This window comes from Pinus tabuliformis, chromosome 4_1 (genome assembly GCF_031772625.1).
Source record: "Pinus tabuliformis cultivar Carrire ecotype Pingquan chromosome 4_1, CPIR1, whole genome shotgun sequence".
NCBI classification, from domain to species: Eukaryota; Viridiplantae; Streptophyta; class Pinopsida; order Pinales; family Pinaceae; genus Pinus; species Pinus tabuliformis.
Window position 1 is genome coordinate 229,731,777 of NC_142303.1, and position 18,258 is coordinate 229,750,034.

Consider the following 18,258-nt stretch of genomic DNA (forward strand, 5'->3'; position numbering starts at 1 on the left):
GGAGATTGTAATCCAAATTTGCATCAACTATTTCTACTTCAATATTTACAACCTTACCCCCAACACAGATGGGAAGTGATAGAATAATCCCATGTGGTCTATGAGAATGACCATCAAATGTTGTTAATAGAGTAGGTGAAGGAACAGCCTGAGGTGATCCAATAGCCTTCCAACATGATATAGACATTACACATGTGGAAGCTCCCTCATCAACTATGGTTTGAAAGATATTTGTCTTTCAATATGTAGACTTGATTTGAAAATCCATATGATGTGGGAGTCTCTTCTTGATATTTGGCATGTCGAATGTAAGGACAAGAGAGTTTTTTGGATCAACTGCTCCAATCGTAGTGAGAAATGCACTCTTTTGTGCTAGACATGACTGGAGTACCTCTAACACTAACATAGCACAAGGATTCTCAGCCAAATCTTCTATAATAGAGTAGTTCTAAGATGCCTTGGCATTGGGGTTAATTATCCAGCGTTTTGCAAAGCCTTTCGGTATCCAAGGTATAGACTCAACTACGGGCCTCTCGATATGGAGTGGCTCTGAAACATCAGGAATAGTATTGGCCTTGGATGATTCTTGTTGGGCGTGGAATCCCCCCAAGGCATGTTTTGGGGCTTAAAGCCCAAGTTTTGACCAAGTCCATTGTAAAGACTTTGCTATTTGTGGGCGCGGAGTGCGAAGTCATAATAGAGTCACAGGGTTGTCCACCCTTGGTTTTGTAAGGTAATGTTAGTTTGAAAGATCCACCCATGGTCTGCAGACCATGGGATTGTATAAATAGAGCGAGGCTCTAAGTGTAGAAAACATCAGTGAATCAAATAGAAGCATGATGAGTCTAAGGGATTGAGTTGAAGTGTAGAGGGTGTCTTTGGGTCGTAGAGTAGGAGAAGGCTTTGCAGCTGAGTGCATAGAGGCCTAGTAGTCTGCAGCTGAGTGCGCGGACCCCTGCAGCTGAGTGCGTAGGGCAGGTCGAATCTGTAACCGTTAGAAGTATTAATAAAGAGAAGTTTTACCATATTTTTGTGTATTTCTTCCTGTTTTATGTATTGTTGGGTATAAATTAAAAGTTTACTATTTATTTGCTGCACAAACTCATATGAATGCGTTGTATAAATAAATATAACATAAGGCATCCATTTACGCGAAGATAATTAATCGGTGTAAGAAGATAAGTAAGATCTCAGGGGTGACTTAGGGAAATAGTGCAGAGTACTGCTCCAGTAGAGCGGAAGCCCCACATCCCCTAGTTAGGGTTGTGCGAAGGCAAATATATCAGACACAAAGGCCAGGAAAGTGCGCGAAGAAACCTACATGCAGGGACTAACAGTTGGACCGAATCAACCCCTCAGACATCTCAAGGGTGCGGAAACCTAGTTCCAACACCCCCCCATACTACTTCATGTGAGACCTCAATCCGTGCTCCGCAGACTGTTGCCGAAAGGGCCAGTAGTATAGGGATTTGCTGGCTAATTAACTCTGAACCTGGGTCAAGGCCCAACTAGCCAGCAAATGGTTCTGTTGTCGGACCGGGATCTGCATAGATATGTCTGATGTCGTATCACTGGAATCCAACTAAGAAAGAAATTCAGGATTGGTTGGATAGGAAGATTCACGAGTTTGCGATGCAAGAGAACAAGGATCTACAACTATCAAAAGAAGAGCGGTTAGACTGCTACTTCTACACAGAGATCCATGAAATTCTCTTCGCATCTTTCCCGAGTGAGCTATATGAGTGGATCACAAAGCTAACAGATAGCCAAGGAAGGTGCTAGCTCGACAGACCTATTGTTTGGACCCTAGAAATGGTGCACAGATTGGAAGCATCGGAGGATAAGATCGCATGTGTTTTTTACCACTGGCTCGATCGAATTATAGGAGGATTCATCACTGAGTTCGCAGTAGATACTTCAGTCAGCTATAGTGAGGTAGAGTGACGCTTCCTCAAAGGACTGCGAGGTAAGTACGTTAAGTATTTGAACACTTGGATTAAAATGCTACTGTGTGAAAAGCAGGTTATGTGAATAAATTGATGTTTGGGGCTACGCGAAGTGGGAGAATCTACAAAAACGAAGGTAGTGCAGAACTAGAAACTAGCCTCTTGATTTCACCTCCGCGAGGGGACAAGGAAGAGCTCATGAAAGTCTCACCAAGAAGTGCGATCAATTTAATAAGGCAGGGGATCTGCACATACCACCCCCACCCACACCACCACCAATTTCATTGTCTTCACCCCTATCTTTGCCCATACCACCTCCACCACCACCGCAAGTCAATATGGGAAGTGCAATAAAGTTGATAGTGTTCAAGGGAGTAGGAAATGAAGATCTAGACTAGTTTTGGTTCATGATAAAAGTTGTATGGGAAGCACAAGGAGTTATGGATGACAATATAAAGAAAGCAATGTTGGTCAGCGCTCGACAGGATCGTGTGTTGACCTAGTACATTAAGCATTCCAATGACAATCCGAATGCGAGGATCGCGAATATCCAAACTGCGCTAAACAAACAATTTAGTAGGCCGAAGTCAGAGGCGCAGTCGATCATTGGGTTGAAGGAAATCAAAATGCTACCAAGCGAGACCCCTTGGGAGTTGGATCAAAGACTGAAGTGTAGAATTCACGAAGCTAACATGACGTTGATGGATGGACAACACTACGAATGGTTTGTAGCATTGTTAACGCCGCATCTAAGGAACGTGTTGTCACAATAGAGGCTAAGAACTCAGGCCGAGGCCTTATAGATAGCGATGAGACTGCATGAGACCTCGATATAGGATCCCAACCTGGGAGTTCAGCAGATTCACACGCAGTTGAAAAACTTGTTCCTTGAGATGTAGAGTCTAAAACAAGACAAGACATCTCGCCCAGAAGTGTGCGACGAAGTATGGTGCGTAAAGTGCAAGGGTTAGGGACATGACAAGGACCACTACTCGGTGTTCATGAATTACCTCGTGGGAGGAGGACTAATACCATTGAGACTGGAGGCACAAGAAGAACCTAGCACGACACCTACATTATGGTGTGCGATTGTCAAATAAGGGGAAAGCATGCTACAGACAACTGCCATTTGTTACAGAAGTACACGCAAAATTCACAACAGTCTGTAATTTCTATAGGTCAGTGGGACATGATTAGCGCACCTGTAGAAGTTATGACCTGATGATGTATAGGACTCCCACCTACAGAGTTCAGGCCGAAACGCAGCCCCTTGACTAGAACGCATGGATGGCATGAACCGGCTTTCAGGGGCACAGACGAGGCCGACATGGAGGAGGACCTGGAAGAGGTTGCGGATAGCTGATATGTTACAATTGCGGAGGGCCGGGACATTATGCCTATGTTTGTATGAATCCAACGTGTCCATAATGCTTGTATTGTACATTGTTTGATCATGAGACTAAGGATTGTCCCACACTAACGCGGTTGCGCGATAAAGGAGTGCTCCAACCTCCCCTGACTCAGACTTGCAAATGATGAGGTCTGAGCCGCATGAGGAAGACTCTAATGTGAATATTATGCTCCGAAGTGGAATTATGATAGGGGATGAAAAAGGCAAGTAGCGTGAAGAGAGTACATGAGTTCGTAAGGCTCCGATGAAAGAATGAGAGTTTGATTTGGAGCGCGCTAAGGAAACCTTCATGGAAGCCAGGAAGAGCTTCATTAATGCCTCCACTTCAGGAAGAAAAGACAAACCAGAGCTAGAAATGGACCCATCGATGCTCACCACATTCTTGGAAACATGCATGAAGTTGCTGCGTGACAGCAAGGCTGTAAAGGGACTACAGGAACTCATAAATAGATGTGTAAGGACCACGCCGAGAGAACCACGCATAGTCTGGAAGCTCGGAAAGCACACAATGAGGATGGGAAGGGAGATGATATTGACCACGTAGATTGGAGAATATGAGATGGACCAAGTGATTATGGACCTAGGATCGGACACGAATGTTCTGCCAAAGCATACATGGGAATGCATGGGAAGGCCTATGCTACAATGGTCACCTATCTAGCTGTGAATGGCGAACCAACAAAAGATCCTACCTATGAGAAGATTACAGGGGATCACAGTGGATATTGAAGGGGTGAGTGCACTATTAGATTTTGAAGTGATAGAGATTGTTGATGACAACAATCCCTACCTCGCGCTAGATTGGGCCACTGACATGAATGGAGTGATAAATCTAAAGAAGCGCAAGATGATTTTTGAGAAAAATTCTCTGCGCGTAGTTGTACCTTTGGACCCTGCAGAAGGATTGTGCTACATGGAGCCAATGCGCAACTATGATAGCGACGACGATTTGGACCGCATCTACAAAATAAATGCGCGAGAAAAAGACTGGGTGAATCCCACCACAGATGGATGAATCTCATGGGAGCGTGAAAGCTCCTGTACATCGGATTCTGATGAAGAGATAGAGCGATTGCAGAACCGATTATGCGAGGTAACCACTCTGAACTATAACATGATGACGAGATCGTTGTGCTACGTATCAAAGGAGGTAAGGGATCTACCTACGTATGATGGGTTAAGTGAGGGAGATGACTTCCTGAATAGATTTGAAAGAGAGATACCGGAACAGCAACGTTTCAAAGCTTTGAAATGGGTACTGCATGCTACGCCCGTGAGGTGGTGGGGTACGCACCAAGGAAGCTTCAGGGACTAGCGCGAATACCGGAGAATGATGTTCATACGGTTTGGGAAGCCCCAAATGTGATTAACAAACAATATTTCCAGGCGATACGTTCTGCGCTCCCACTTGTCCAGATATATATAGGCATATAGTACGAAACTTGTGCGTATGCACACAGTATTCACATTAGGAGACACAGTTAGTAAGCATGTGTGAGTGAGGCAATGGCACGAATGACCCCTCTAGTTGGAACCATGAAGTATGGAAAGACCAAGTGCGCAGAAGGTTATCCACACAGAAGCCTTTAATGAAGTATGTGAAGCGTTGAACAAGGTACATAATGCATAGCAAACTAATTGGGACCTATGCGTACCATTGATTATATGGGCTTATAGGACAACGTGCAAGAAACTGACAGGATAAACACCTTTCCGGTTGGTTTATGGTGTGGAAGCTGTCATGCCAATGGAGTATATTGTGCCTAGTCTGCACATAGTAGCGCTCATGGGTATGACGGACCGTGAAGCCCTGGAAGAGAGGCTCGTGCAGTTGGAGGAACTTGAAGAGGAATGGTTCCTGGTTGGCTTCCATAAGTAGGTACAAAAGCAACGCGAAAAGGCCTGGCATGATCACCATATTAAGTTGCACACCTTCAAGGTAAATGATTTAGTGTTATTGTATGATAGTAAGTTTGATAAATTCCCAGGAAAGTTCAAAATGCATTGGCTGGGACCATACGTTTCTAAGGAGGTCACAGATGGAGGCACAGTGTAGCTGGTAAAGCTAAATGGAACCTTTCCCAGCCAAAGTGAATGGCAGTCAATTGAAGCCCTACATGAGTGGCCCGACTATATGACTAGCCGGCAGAAGCATAGTCTTCACGCTCCAAGTAGCCGGACGAAGACGTGGGACTATAAACGGAGGCAGGGGATGCAGGAACAGATGCAAGGAACCAGTTTCGACATCGTAGTCTTGGAAGGGACTCCGTGCGAAGATCTTTGCACTGGCAGATTGACTCGAGGGTGAGTCAAGATGTTTGTGTTGGGGGCCTGTTGGGCATGGAATCGCCCCCAAGGCATGTTTTGGGGCTTAAAGCCCAAGTTTTTACCAAGTCCATTGTAAAGACTCTGCGATTTGTGGGCACGAAGTTCGAAGTCATAATAGAGTCATAGGGTTGTCCGCCCTTGGTTTTGTAATGTAATGTCGATTTGAAATATCCACCCATGGTCCACAGACCATGGGATTGTATAAATAGAGTGAGGCTTTAAGTGTAGAAAACATCAGTGAATCGAATAGAAGCATGATGAGTCTAAGGGATTGAGTTGAAGTGTAGAGGGTGTCTTTGGGTCGTAGAGTAGGAGAAGGCTCTGCAATTGAGTGCGCAGAGGCCTAGTAGTCCGCAGCTGAGTGCGCGGACCCCTGCAACTGAGGACACAAGGCAGGTCGAGTCTGTAACCGTTGGAAGAATTAATAAAGAGAAGTTTTATCATATTTCTGTGTATCTCTTCCTGTTTTGTATATTATTGGGTATAAATTGCAAGTTTACTGTTTATTTGCTGCGCAAACTCATATGAATGTGCTGTATAAATAAATATAACATAAAGCATCCATTTACGTAAAGATAATTAACCGATGTAAGAAGATAAGTAAGATCTCGGGTGTGACTTAGGGAAATAGTGCAGAGCGTTGCTCCAGTATCGCGGAAGCCCCACAGCCCCTAGTTTGGGTTGTGCAAAGGCGAATATATCAGACGTGAAGGCTTGGAAAGTGTGTGAAGCAACCTACGCATAGGGACTAATAGTTGGAACAAATCAACCCCTTAGACATCTCAAGGGTGTGGAAACCTAGTTCCAGCACCCCCCCATACTAGTTCGGGTGAGACCTCAGTCCGCACTCCATGGACTGTTACTGGAAGGGCCAGTGGTACATGGATTTGTTTGGCTAATTAACTCCGAACCTGGGTCAGGGCCCAATAAGCCAACAATTCTGATTCACCATAATCACTTGACCGTGTAGCAACGTCAATATGTGAACTCATCATATAAACATTTTATGTATTTTCCCCTTCTTGGTTGCCCCTAGCGGGGATACCATACTAGAACTCGCGCCAGCAAGAAACTGTTTCCCTTGGGGGAAAGAGTTTGTTAACACAGCCTGGGAGATAGAAGACCATTGTTGAACCAACAAGCACTGAGCATCTTGAATCTTAGGGCAAAGATGAGTCAAATGGTCACCATTGCATAACTTGCATGGAAACTTTACTTTCTTTTTTACCCCCTCCAGCATCATTGCCAGGTTTGTTTTCATTTTCCTTCCCATCCTGATTCTTTTTCCTACCTTGTCCTTTCTTCTTCCCATCATATTGTTGGTTTCCTTTGGGGTTAGAAGTTTGAATGACATTTATAGATGAAGGTTGAGAAGGCATAGGCACTGATGGCGATGTCTGCATAGAAGAAACAGTTTGTAAAGATAATTGTTGCAATTGATTTAAAAGGTTGGCTGTGTTACTATCAATTGATCCGACTAGCCCATCGGCATGGGGACCTGGCTTTGGCTTGGCTAAATCAACCTTGGATCTAGGAGAATCAGGAAAAAATTTCTGAAGAACCCCATATTGAGAATATATAAGTTCTAGCTATTAGGCTCTAAAAATATATTTTTCTTCGTTGAATACACGGAGAGCAATACATCCTTGGAAATCTCAGGTTGCAAAGATTTGAGAAACCATTCAAGAAGGAATTCTTGTGGAATATTGGATTTAATGATCCTCTTCCTTCTCCTCCATTCCTGGATATGATTTGAAATGTGGGTTGCCTAGTCTTGGTGGAAATTAGCTAATAGCTCAGTTCCAGCATCATAACGAACGAGCAACTAAAAATGGTTTAAAAATATTGTAGCCAAATCACCGAACGAAGCGAAGGTGCCCCCTGGGAGTTCAATGTACCATTTAGTCACATTCCCAGTTAGGGTACGTTGGAATAATCTCAACCTGATTGAATCATCTATCAGGGAGTTTGATGAACACCATAAGTGGAAAGTGGTTATATGGTTGCCTGGATCTTCACCAGTCTTCCCTTTGAATTTGGGTATATCCAACGAAAGTTTGGTTGGAACTGGAGGCCGAGCTGGGTTACATTGGATCAGATCATTAGTCAATTTGGATAGATATTCCAAGTTTAATGTTGCCAGGAAAGGTAAGCACCAAGGAACCTAAGGATTCCACCCGGTCTGGGCAGAATTTCCAACGTTCTGAAAAGAATACCCTGGATTTGTGAAGGCACCAGGTTTCCTAAAGTAATTCGTAGAAAAACTTGAACCATAAGGAGAACCTTGTGGCCCATAAAAAAATTAAAGTTTTTCCAACTCCTACCGAAAAATTTCCATATCCAGTGAAATTTCCCCCTAGAGAGGTGTTGAATGGAGCAGAGAGCCCTTGGTAAGGGTTCCATGCATGAGCATAGGGAGAAAAACTCTGGAATGAACTCATGGAGGAATATGACATATTCCCCTGTTGGTCAAAAGAGAACTGATTCCCGGCTCCAAGTCTGCTAACAACTGAGTTAGTCCATCCTTGGAAAGGATTATAACTTTGACCCATGGAGGGAAAAGGTATTGATCCTAAAGTTGGGTTAGAATGTGGTATATGACCACTCCCAAAAGGGAAACCCTGAAAAGAAGTTGACCCACTTGCCATGGAAGTCATAGACGTGGAGGCAGCTGATGGAAAACTTAACGGAACTGAAGGAACTGTGCTAGTATGCATTCCAAAGGGGAAAGAACCAGTGTTGGAGGCAAAAGCTTGGGTGCTGTTATAGACATTTTTGTGCCTCGCATCATGGAGCATGGAATGTCAATAATTACAGGGATCCTCAGTCCCTAAACATGTTGTTCTTACCCCTAAAAGAACAAGGTCATCAAACAACAGCACTTCCAATCAGTTCTCCACCTGAAAACACTTCAAAACAGGCTTATTTTGGATCATGTCAGCTGCCCCACTGAGCTTCTGCGCTGGAATGCAACTGTCCCTCTTTGTACCTGCGCTGGAAGTCAAAAGTAATGAAGGCTACCTGCGCTGGGCGAGATTGGCCAAGTGGCACAGTCATCCTGCAAGGTGTCAACTGCCCAGGAAGCTTCCAAACTGACACTTGGTTCATAAGATTCGCCCTATGATGAGTAAGAGGTACTTGATCACCATGTGTAACCAAGGATCTCCAAGTGGACTCAAGAACTGAAGATTAACTGAAGAGGGAGAGGACACTAGTCAGCTCTATGCCAGCCTCAAGCTGACTCATCCTCTCTTCTTCTCTCCTATATATAGAGCTCTTCTATGAGGTCTAAGGAGGCTGGAATTTTGTGTAAAGCAAGGAGGTGCTGTTGGATTACAGTTAGAGCTATTGGGTGATTGTTTTACTAGAGGTGAAGAGGAGAGTTCTTGCTGCTGGGGAGGTGCTGCTGGATTGGAGCCATCATTGGTTGTAACCTTCTCAGAACCCTGTTACTTCTATCAATAAAGTTTTGCATGTTCTCCTATATACTTGTATTGCATTGATGTATTGTATTTACATGTATATTTGATTCACTCTAATCCATGCATCAGTTATGAGTACTTGTATCTTGTAGTTTCCTCTCTCGTTTTGTGCAGGGCTTGTGTGTAGCTGGACCGGCAAAGAGAGCAAGGAGCTGGGAACAAGAGACAAAGAAAGAGGATCAAGATCGACTAAGCGAAGGATACCAGGTTGGTTGATCATTTCTTCCCCTCTCTGTACTTTCATAAAGGAAAACATCAAAGCTTTACTTTCAGTTGTTGCTAAAGACTGTCACCTTTAGAGTAGGGATAGGGTCATCCGCATCGGATACTTTTCCCCACAACAAACTGGCGACTCCGCTGGGGAGCCTAGTATCTTGTTAGTGTTTGTAGTATTTTGCTATTCATTTCTTGAAGAAAAGAGTACCGAATCGAAAAGCTTTTGACTATATCAAAAGCGAAGTAGAGGGACTGCTACTCTTGCTCATTTGCTGAGCAAATTCAAGATTTGAAGAGCTTATCTACAAAAGACTCTTTACTCTTTGTGATAGATCTTCATCCTCTTGATCATACCTTAGCCTGTACTTGACCTATAGCTTTTTATTTCATCAAAAACAGTGCATTTTTGAGCTTTTTATGACCCGGAATTCTTTGTAGACGAAACTCTCGTGAGTCAGTGCAGGCTGTACACAGGCAGCCTGCATTACAGCGCAGGTACTCCCTTCGGGAACTGCGCTGAGAGTGAAATTGGCAGACTAGAACCTGCGCTGGTCCAGTTAGCCCTTGTCTTGCTCAGTCTTCCTATTGTGTCTTGGCCCTGTTTGCACTTGTTTTTGGCTGATTGCTTGCTGGTTATTGTACTTGCTGTAAGCCACTTCTCCTTGACATTATTCCGCCTCAGTTGTGTGATGAAACTGTGAATGTTCTTTCAGTATTTCTTGTTGCAGTTACAGTTTCCCATTGTGAAAAGCGAACCAGTATAGCTGTGACCTCTTAGATCCTGAACTGTAAAAGTGTCTTTGTGATCTTAAGAGCTAGTTTTATTACTGTTCATAGTTGTTTGAGTTTGTTCGATTTGCATTTCATGGCTTGAATCTATACATTTCCTGTGTTTTTAAACAAGTCTATCATAAGGTGTCTTTTTGATTGTGGACAAGCTTGTTTATTTCTACTTGAAATTAGATTCAAAATCATACAACAGTTTCCTTTTTGTCTAGCATCAACATTAAGGATAACGAAAAGAAATACATGCATTGTGCATTTTGCATTTGACTGTATGCTTGACGATTTAGGAAGATGTGCATTTTAGTGTGTGTTCTTTGATCTGTGGAAAAAGTTGTGTCCTTCTTTTCCCTCAAGTAGATTAAGGTTTTCAAAGTTGAAAGATTGAAAAGATTTGCTTCTCATTCTTAGATTGCATATAGGAAGTTGTATATATACATCTCGTGGCGAACCTGAAAGGCAAACTGTTAAGAAAGATCAACATTAAAATAAACTCAATTTACATAACAACTCTTTGGAATTTAACACAAACATCTAGAGGTCTAGGTAGAGACGTGTTCCGACGTCGTTAAACATAGTGACTGTCGATCTCTACGAAGGTGGGTGATTCCTCCTGAGAGTCGGTGGCACTAACACGGACTTGAGCTCCCGCGTACCGTCGCGTATATTGGGAGACCCCTATAGGTTTTTATCCTTTATCCTTAGGAAACCGTGTCGGTCGCCCTACTGATCGCGATGCAGTGAACACAGCATTCACGAAGATCGACCACCCGTACCGTAAAACGTATTCTGTGGTTTTGCGAAAGGTTTGGCACACCCTCTGCCTAGATCTCCAGAGCAGTTTCTTTTGGCCTTTTTCAAACTCTATAACTGAAAAATTCCAACCGAGCATTTGTCACTTCGGGCTCGTTAATACATCGAAGGCGACTAGAGTCATCTTTAGCTTTTTCTCGACTCTTAAAACATGAAAAAGCAAGTTTGTGTCTAAAAGCGTCGTTAATAAAATTTATTTTAAGCGGAACATAATCACCTATTATTCCCACGTTGATCTTTCAGTTGAAAAGTATGGAGCCCACCAACCAAGGAAGTAACCTTGGCGGAAGTCCAAACCCCTTCTCCTCTTGGGGAGATGTTGGTGCGCCTCATATGGCTACATTGTCACTTCCAGGATTGACAATTGGCCTCCCTGTATGGCTCTTTTCGACTAATGTAGTCCAGATCGCCACTAATCCTGAGCAGTCGAATCAACAGTCAGAACAATCTAGAACTACCCACCAGCCTTCCACTTCTTATGATACTTCCTCTGATCCTTCATCTTCGCAAGGTAGAGCCGGCAAAAGTCAGCCTCCCAAGGAGAAGAAGGAAAAGAAGAAGAAAGAAAAGAAGCAGAAGGAGCCTCTGGCGAAGGCGACTGGGGGCAAGCAGAAGAAAGCTGACAAAAACCCACACACTACACCGACCGGGCCTAAATCGCCATGTGTCATTTGCAAAGGGATCCATTTCCATCGTGATTGTCCTTGTATTCCCCGGATACTAAGGGACTGGTCCCCAAGGTTGCACAATCCGGTAGCATCAACCTCTGGTTGTCAAGTTGATTGCATTCCGTCAACTAGCAAGAGTGAAGGACGAAGAAGGGGACCAAGATCACCCTGTCTATTGTGTGAAGGTCATCATGCCATCCACAAATGTCCATTCTTAGATGAGGCCAAGAGAGTTTTGGAAGATCGCCCGGTGTCACCGGTGCGACTTCCACCTGGATATCAAAAACTCGCGCCTAATCCCTCGATAGTTGAAAATCCGGTTGAACCACTCAAGTGGTCAGCTGAAGTGTCGGTCATTGACAATGAACCTACTGAATCTAGACTAGACGAAAGTCTAAAGGTCGATACGGCAGTTGGCCCGGTTCTTCCTTCAGAGGTTCCATCGTCCAATGACCCCGTCATTGAAGACCCGTCCTCAAATGACACCGTCGCCGAAGAGTCGTCTTCATGCGACACCCTCACTGATGAGAACAAGGATGACACCATCCAAGTTCTTTTCATCAGCACCGACTCCGATGAGCATCAGGGCAATGCGCCCATTCCTTTATCGCAGGAAGGAACATCATCAGAGTCATATCCGGCCGTATATTCGGTCCCACCGCCAAGCAACCTGGTTGTATCCTTTGATTGGAATCAACTAGGCAGACCCCGGTTACCAGCCAGTGTACCATTCAGAATCATTGTCCAGATCTATAGAATGATTATGGCTGGTACTATCATTGATGAAGGGGCGTCTGTGAGTATCCTTTCCTCTGTTGCTTGGAAAGCACTGGGTTCCCCGGCGCTTTTACCTGAGTTGAGAAATCTCTCAGGTTTTGATAAAGGAACCAGTCGACCATTAGGGATCCTCCCCGATGTACCTGTTACATTGAAGGGGAAGACCGTCAGGATGAACGTGTTGGTAGTTCAAGGACCCTTGGATTATAACCTACTCCTTGGACGCGACTATATTTATTGCATGGGAGCGATAGTCTCCTCACTCTTTAGAGTAATGTGTTTTCCACATGAAGGAAGGGTGGTCAAGCTCGTAGACCAACTTTCATTTCCGGGATCTCGCATCGCAAATAGTCAAATACCAATCCTAAATGGTCTGTTCACTCAAGATTCGCCTCCGCCCCCGGTCCTACTTCCCGATGAGCGCGAGTGATTCGGAAAGAAAGACTAGGACCCAGGGGGCATGCACCCTGGTCTGCTTCGGGCAGAAGAAACTCTGGGTATAAGACAGAATTTCCACAGGAGAACATGACTAGTCCGTACCCTGTCCGTAGGAAGTGGGGTTGTTCTGGAAAAATGATCTTTTGTCAAAGTTATGTGTTTGGGAATCATTCACCTTTGTCTAAAAAAGTGGGCAATGCCCGAGTAGGAATTCCCTTATTACAACAAGTAGTCACCATCTTTAAATTCAAGCCTCGCCCATCGAAACATGTGTTTTGAAGGATAAGCAGGGGCAGTCTATTAAGAAGGAGACCGTATTGTTGTGACAGAGGGTAACCATCTTAGGACAACCCAATGATAGGCACCGCCGAAGAAAGAGATTGATCTGCGGCAGCAAATCGAACCGTCTTTGGAATAATAAGAAAGAGGCAAGCCTCCCTCAATAATACCAATGTTTTATCTTTGAGTAGTGTTCTTCTATTGTCATAAATAGCTGTTTGTTAAAAGTGGGCCGACAGGAAGCCTGAGTACTGCGTAAGACCCCTTAAAATAACGAGAAGACAAGTATCGTTAGCATTAGATTAGCAAGATGACAAATAAATGTGAACACCCAAAGAAAAGCAGAAGTAGGGGAGAGGAGGGGCAGCCTCGAAATTCTATCCTATACCTGGGGGCATGCAAACTTTCTGGAGTGCAAGCTAGGGGCGGTTATTTATCTGGTTTTAAGATTAGCCGTTTCCAAACTTGCATGAAAGAAAGCCTGTGGGGCAAAAGTAAAATTTGCCAAAAGTGAGCACAGCTGTGGTAAGGCATAAGCTCTATAAAAATTGGTCCTTACGAGAGGCGTTCTTCATATGACTGGTATATCGAGCAGTTTTAGCATATAGTTCATGCTCGTTAAAAAATAAACGCAAATCCGAGCAGTTTTAGGACTGAATTTATGCTCGTTAAAAAATAGAAAAGTGTGAGCAAAAGTTTCCCTCAGAGTTCAAGCTCATGGAAAAAATGAACCGGTAAATAACCTTTTGAGATCGTAAATTCATCAGCCATAAGAACCTTGATCGTGTTTTCATCCATCACCTCCACTGTTCATTTGGCCGATCATTCACTTCCATTTGTGTGTTTACCTCTTTTGAGAAACAGCTACGAAGAGTGATTTCACCTAGCCATCCTTGTGACACTGCCGTGATTGGAAAATTCCAACCTGTACCTGGAATCGGTAGCTATCCCTGTTTATCACTCGTTCCTCAAAAGACGAGTCTTCTTTCAGCTCTTTTCACTGACTCGTAAAATATGAAAAGTTTGCCGAGTTTTGGCCTTCCAGCTCGTTAAATGACCGGAACGCTATCCCTCCTCTAAATTTTAATCTTTTTGGACCTGAGGGATTATTGCACAAAAGGATCGAGCGCTTGTCTTGTTCGGCTCGTTAAAAGTACCGAACAGCCATCCCTTCTGTATTGTTTTATACTTTTTCGGACTTAAGGGATTTGCTGACGAAAAAGGAATCATAGAGTTAACTTTCTGTACCTTTTCAGACTCTCTAAAAATGAAAAGGACCGAGTTTTCTTTGTCGTTAGACTCGTTAAAATGATTAAATAGCGACAAACTTGTCTTTAGACGAGAACGAGTTTCCCTATCGCTAGGCTCGTTAAATCATAGCGATGGGCTTGCCCGAAGGGCAGGTTATAGAACAAGCATATGTTATCCTCCTCAAGCTTGACAAAAATAAAGAGGTACTGGTCAGAAATGACTGGGGAAAAATTGGGAGAACATTCAAAGTTTAATGGTAGCAAGTCACTCTTGAACATGACACTTTTCCTCCGTATCACATCGGGTTGGGTTGTTTCATTCACCGGTCTCATCACCATGGTCCTCGCCAAACCATCCACATTTGGGGTAATGCTACCGATCCATCGCATTAGTGTCGTTATATGTTCAAGAGGGGTCATTCTGAAAGTGTCAACCGTGTCCCATCCACTGCCATACATTATCCTTCATCCATTCATGACCGCCACCCTGAATCATATGTCACAGTTTGTTTTCACCTCCACTAAAGTCATTAGCTCCGTTCCGTGTCATTGATGTGGGATTCATTAAGGCCCTCCTTTGACGGATCGCTTCTTGTCGACTTCAGCTCATTATCCAAGAAGTTGATCTAGGAACACCCCCATCAGTACTTTGAAGCTTGCATGCCTCAATGGCAAGTTTCTCACTTCCGGCGACAGGTATACATCGATGACCTTCGACCAGAAGATTTTGCATGGCGTTCGACGCCAAGTCCTTTATTCACGCCACGTGAATTGTACTGCAGTACCTTGAGGGTCATCGTCATTATTGGTGATTCCTCTCGCGCTTGTTAACGGTTTTCATTATTGACCGGTAATCAAGCGATGTCTTTCCATGTTCGACTTCAGCACAATTCTCACATGGATCGACTTGTACTTAGAGTGAAGATCGAACGAGTTTGAAGACCCCGGATCTAGTTTCATCCATCCGGGCTGCGATATATATTCAGGAAATATAAAAGCATTTGCCATGTACATCATTGCAACAGATGATCATCCTACTCAAAGGATGATAATTTCAGCAGAAAATTATCAGTCTATATTCAGACGATCGTCTGTCATATGTACCAAAATGTATTTATAAAAAGCTGAGCATGGGAATGCCCGCCTCAGCTAGATCATGAGAATAATGATGAATGAAAAATAATGTATTGTATTGTATTGTATTACAGGGCACTCTCCTCAGCACTGGAACGAACTTCGGATCCTCTAGATAAAGCATTTCACCCGATAAACGGCCTCATACTTTAGGGGGCAACTGTTATAGACATTTTTGTGCCTCGCATCATGGAGCATGGAATGTCAATAATTACAGGGATCCTCAGTCCCTAAACATGTTGTTCTTACCCCTAAAAGAACAAGGTCATCAAACAACAGCACTTCCAATCAGTTCTCCACCTGAAAACACTTCAAAACAGGCTTATTTTGGATCATGTCAGCTGCCCCACTGAGCTTCTGCGCTGGAATGCAACTGTCCCTCTTTGTACCTGCACTGGAAGTCAATAGTAATGAAGGCTACCTGCGCTGGGCGAGATTGGCCAAGTGGCATAGTCATCCTGCAAGGTGTCAACTGCCCAGGAAGCTTCCAAACTGACACTTGGTTCATAAGATTCGCCCTATGATGAGTAAGAGGTACTTGATCACCATGTGTAACCAAGGATCTCCAAGTGGACTCAAGAACTGAAGATTAACTGAAGAGGGAGAGGACACTAGTCAGCTCTATGCCAGCCTCAAGCTGACTCATCCTCTCTTCTTCTCTCCTATATATAGAGCTCTTCTATGAGGTCTAAGGAGGCTGGAATTTTGTGTAAAGCAAGGAGGTGCTGTTGGATTACAGTTAGAGCTATTGGGTGATTGTTTTACTAGAGGTGAAGAGGAGAGTTCTTGCTGCTGGGGAGGTGCTGCTGGATTGGAGCCATCATTGGTTGTAACCTTCTCAGAACCCTGTTACTTCTATCAATAAAGTTTTGCATGTTCTCCTATATACTTGTATTGCATTGATGTATTGTATTTACATGTATATTTGATTCACTCTAATCCATGCATCAGTTATGAGTACTTGTATCTTGTAGTTTCCTCTCTCGTTTTGTGCAGGGCTTGTGTGTAGCTGGACCGGCAAAGAGAGCAAGGAGTTGGGAACAAGAGACAAAGAGAGAGGATCAAGATCGACTAAGCGAAGGATACCAGGTTGGTTGATCATTTCTTCCCCCTCTCTGTACTTTCATAAAGGAAAACATCAAAGCTTTACTTTCAGTTGTTGCTAAAGACTGTCACCTTTAGAGTAGGGATAGGGTCATCCGCATCGGATACTTTTCCCCACAACAGGTGCCCCCACTCAAATATGGAATGGAGGTAGAGCAAAATATTGCAGTGCTAGGAGTGATTGAGGGTATGGAAATTGTACCTCCTCCTTGTACTAATAAAGGAGTTTGTACACTAGTAGCACTCATAGTTGAAACCATGCTCCCAGCAGTGGCCATCGAAGGAAAATATTGAAATAGACCAGGGCTCAAAGGCCTGTGGGTCAGAGTCCCAATGTATAATAAAAAATCTAGATAATTGGGAGGAAGAGGAGAAGTAGGAGTCAAAGGAGACTTAGGGAGTTCTTCAACCTCTATAATGTCTTCCGACTAGAAGAGGACTCTAGAAAGGACTAGAGTGTTCCTCTCCAAATATCTACTTATACCAAGTCTATTATGTGAATCAATAGCTTGAACCAAAGGATCAATCTCCGTTGTTTCTACTACCACTGATTGGAAATCACCGGAAGAATTTCTCCTATGCCTTTTAGAAGAATTCTCAGCACTCGCAGGTTAAAGCCCACGAAGCCTCCTAGACTAACGAACTGGTTGATCAATGACCTTTAATTTTCTTTAAGAGAACTAATTGAAGACTCGAAAAAATTATAAATCTAGGCAAACTAGGAGCAAAGAGAACTCTCTAACAAAGTCCCTAAAAGATATAATCAATCAATCTACTTCCAAGTATTTATGCTCTGGGTGATGAGGATCGGACACCAAAATACAAGAAAGCGAAATCAAGGACCTTCTGAAAATATTCTGGGATAATGACAGCCTAGGCCTACTAGTGAAGGTAATAGAAATAGTTAGGCTGACCTCCAGACGAAAGCCTTTTCTGGTGCAAGCACCCAAGTTTCGCAAGGGTACCCTCCAAAAGTACTAATGAATGTGATGCAAGGTCTCTCTCAGGTGCCGCGAGATTCCCCTCTGTATCCAACTATGTGATCCCTAGGAATAGCAACTATGGGCACCAATTTGTATCAAAAGCCAGGCAAAACAGTCTCAGGGCAGGATCCAACAAATAGGAGAAGGGGTGTCTCTCTTCCTTGCCTTCATTCTCCCTCATGCTTGACTCCCAATTACGGAGCTTTCCTTGTCTTTCTAACAACATTGGATTTCACTCATTATTCAACATCTATGTTTGATAGTTTGAGTTGCCTTGGAGAGGTATCTCTCCACTCACCTATTCCAAGGCCCTCAAGAGCTAGACTTGTTGGTGTAATCAATGAAAAATTAAAAAATTTCTACTTTTTATTTAAGCGCTTTATTTTAGAGGGTTGTTCTTTAAGTCACAAGTATAATGAGAGTGAAACTTATGGTGTTTTTGACTCAAAAGAAATCAATATAAACTAAACTATATGAAAATGCATCTATTTTATTTGATGAAAAGAGATTTCTACTTGGTTCTACGAAAAACTTATGTAAGAAAAATATTTCTTTTTCTTTTCAGAAATACACTCCACACACTCAAAATCAAACAAAAAGACTAAAAATGCTTATAGTGCAAACTAACCTAATGCAAACTATAATG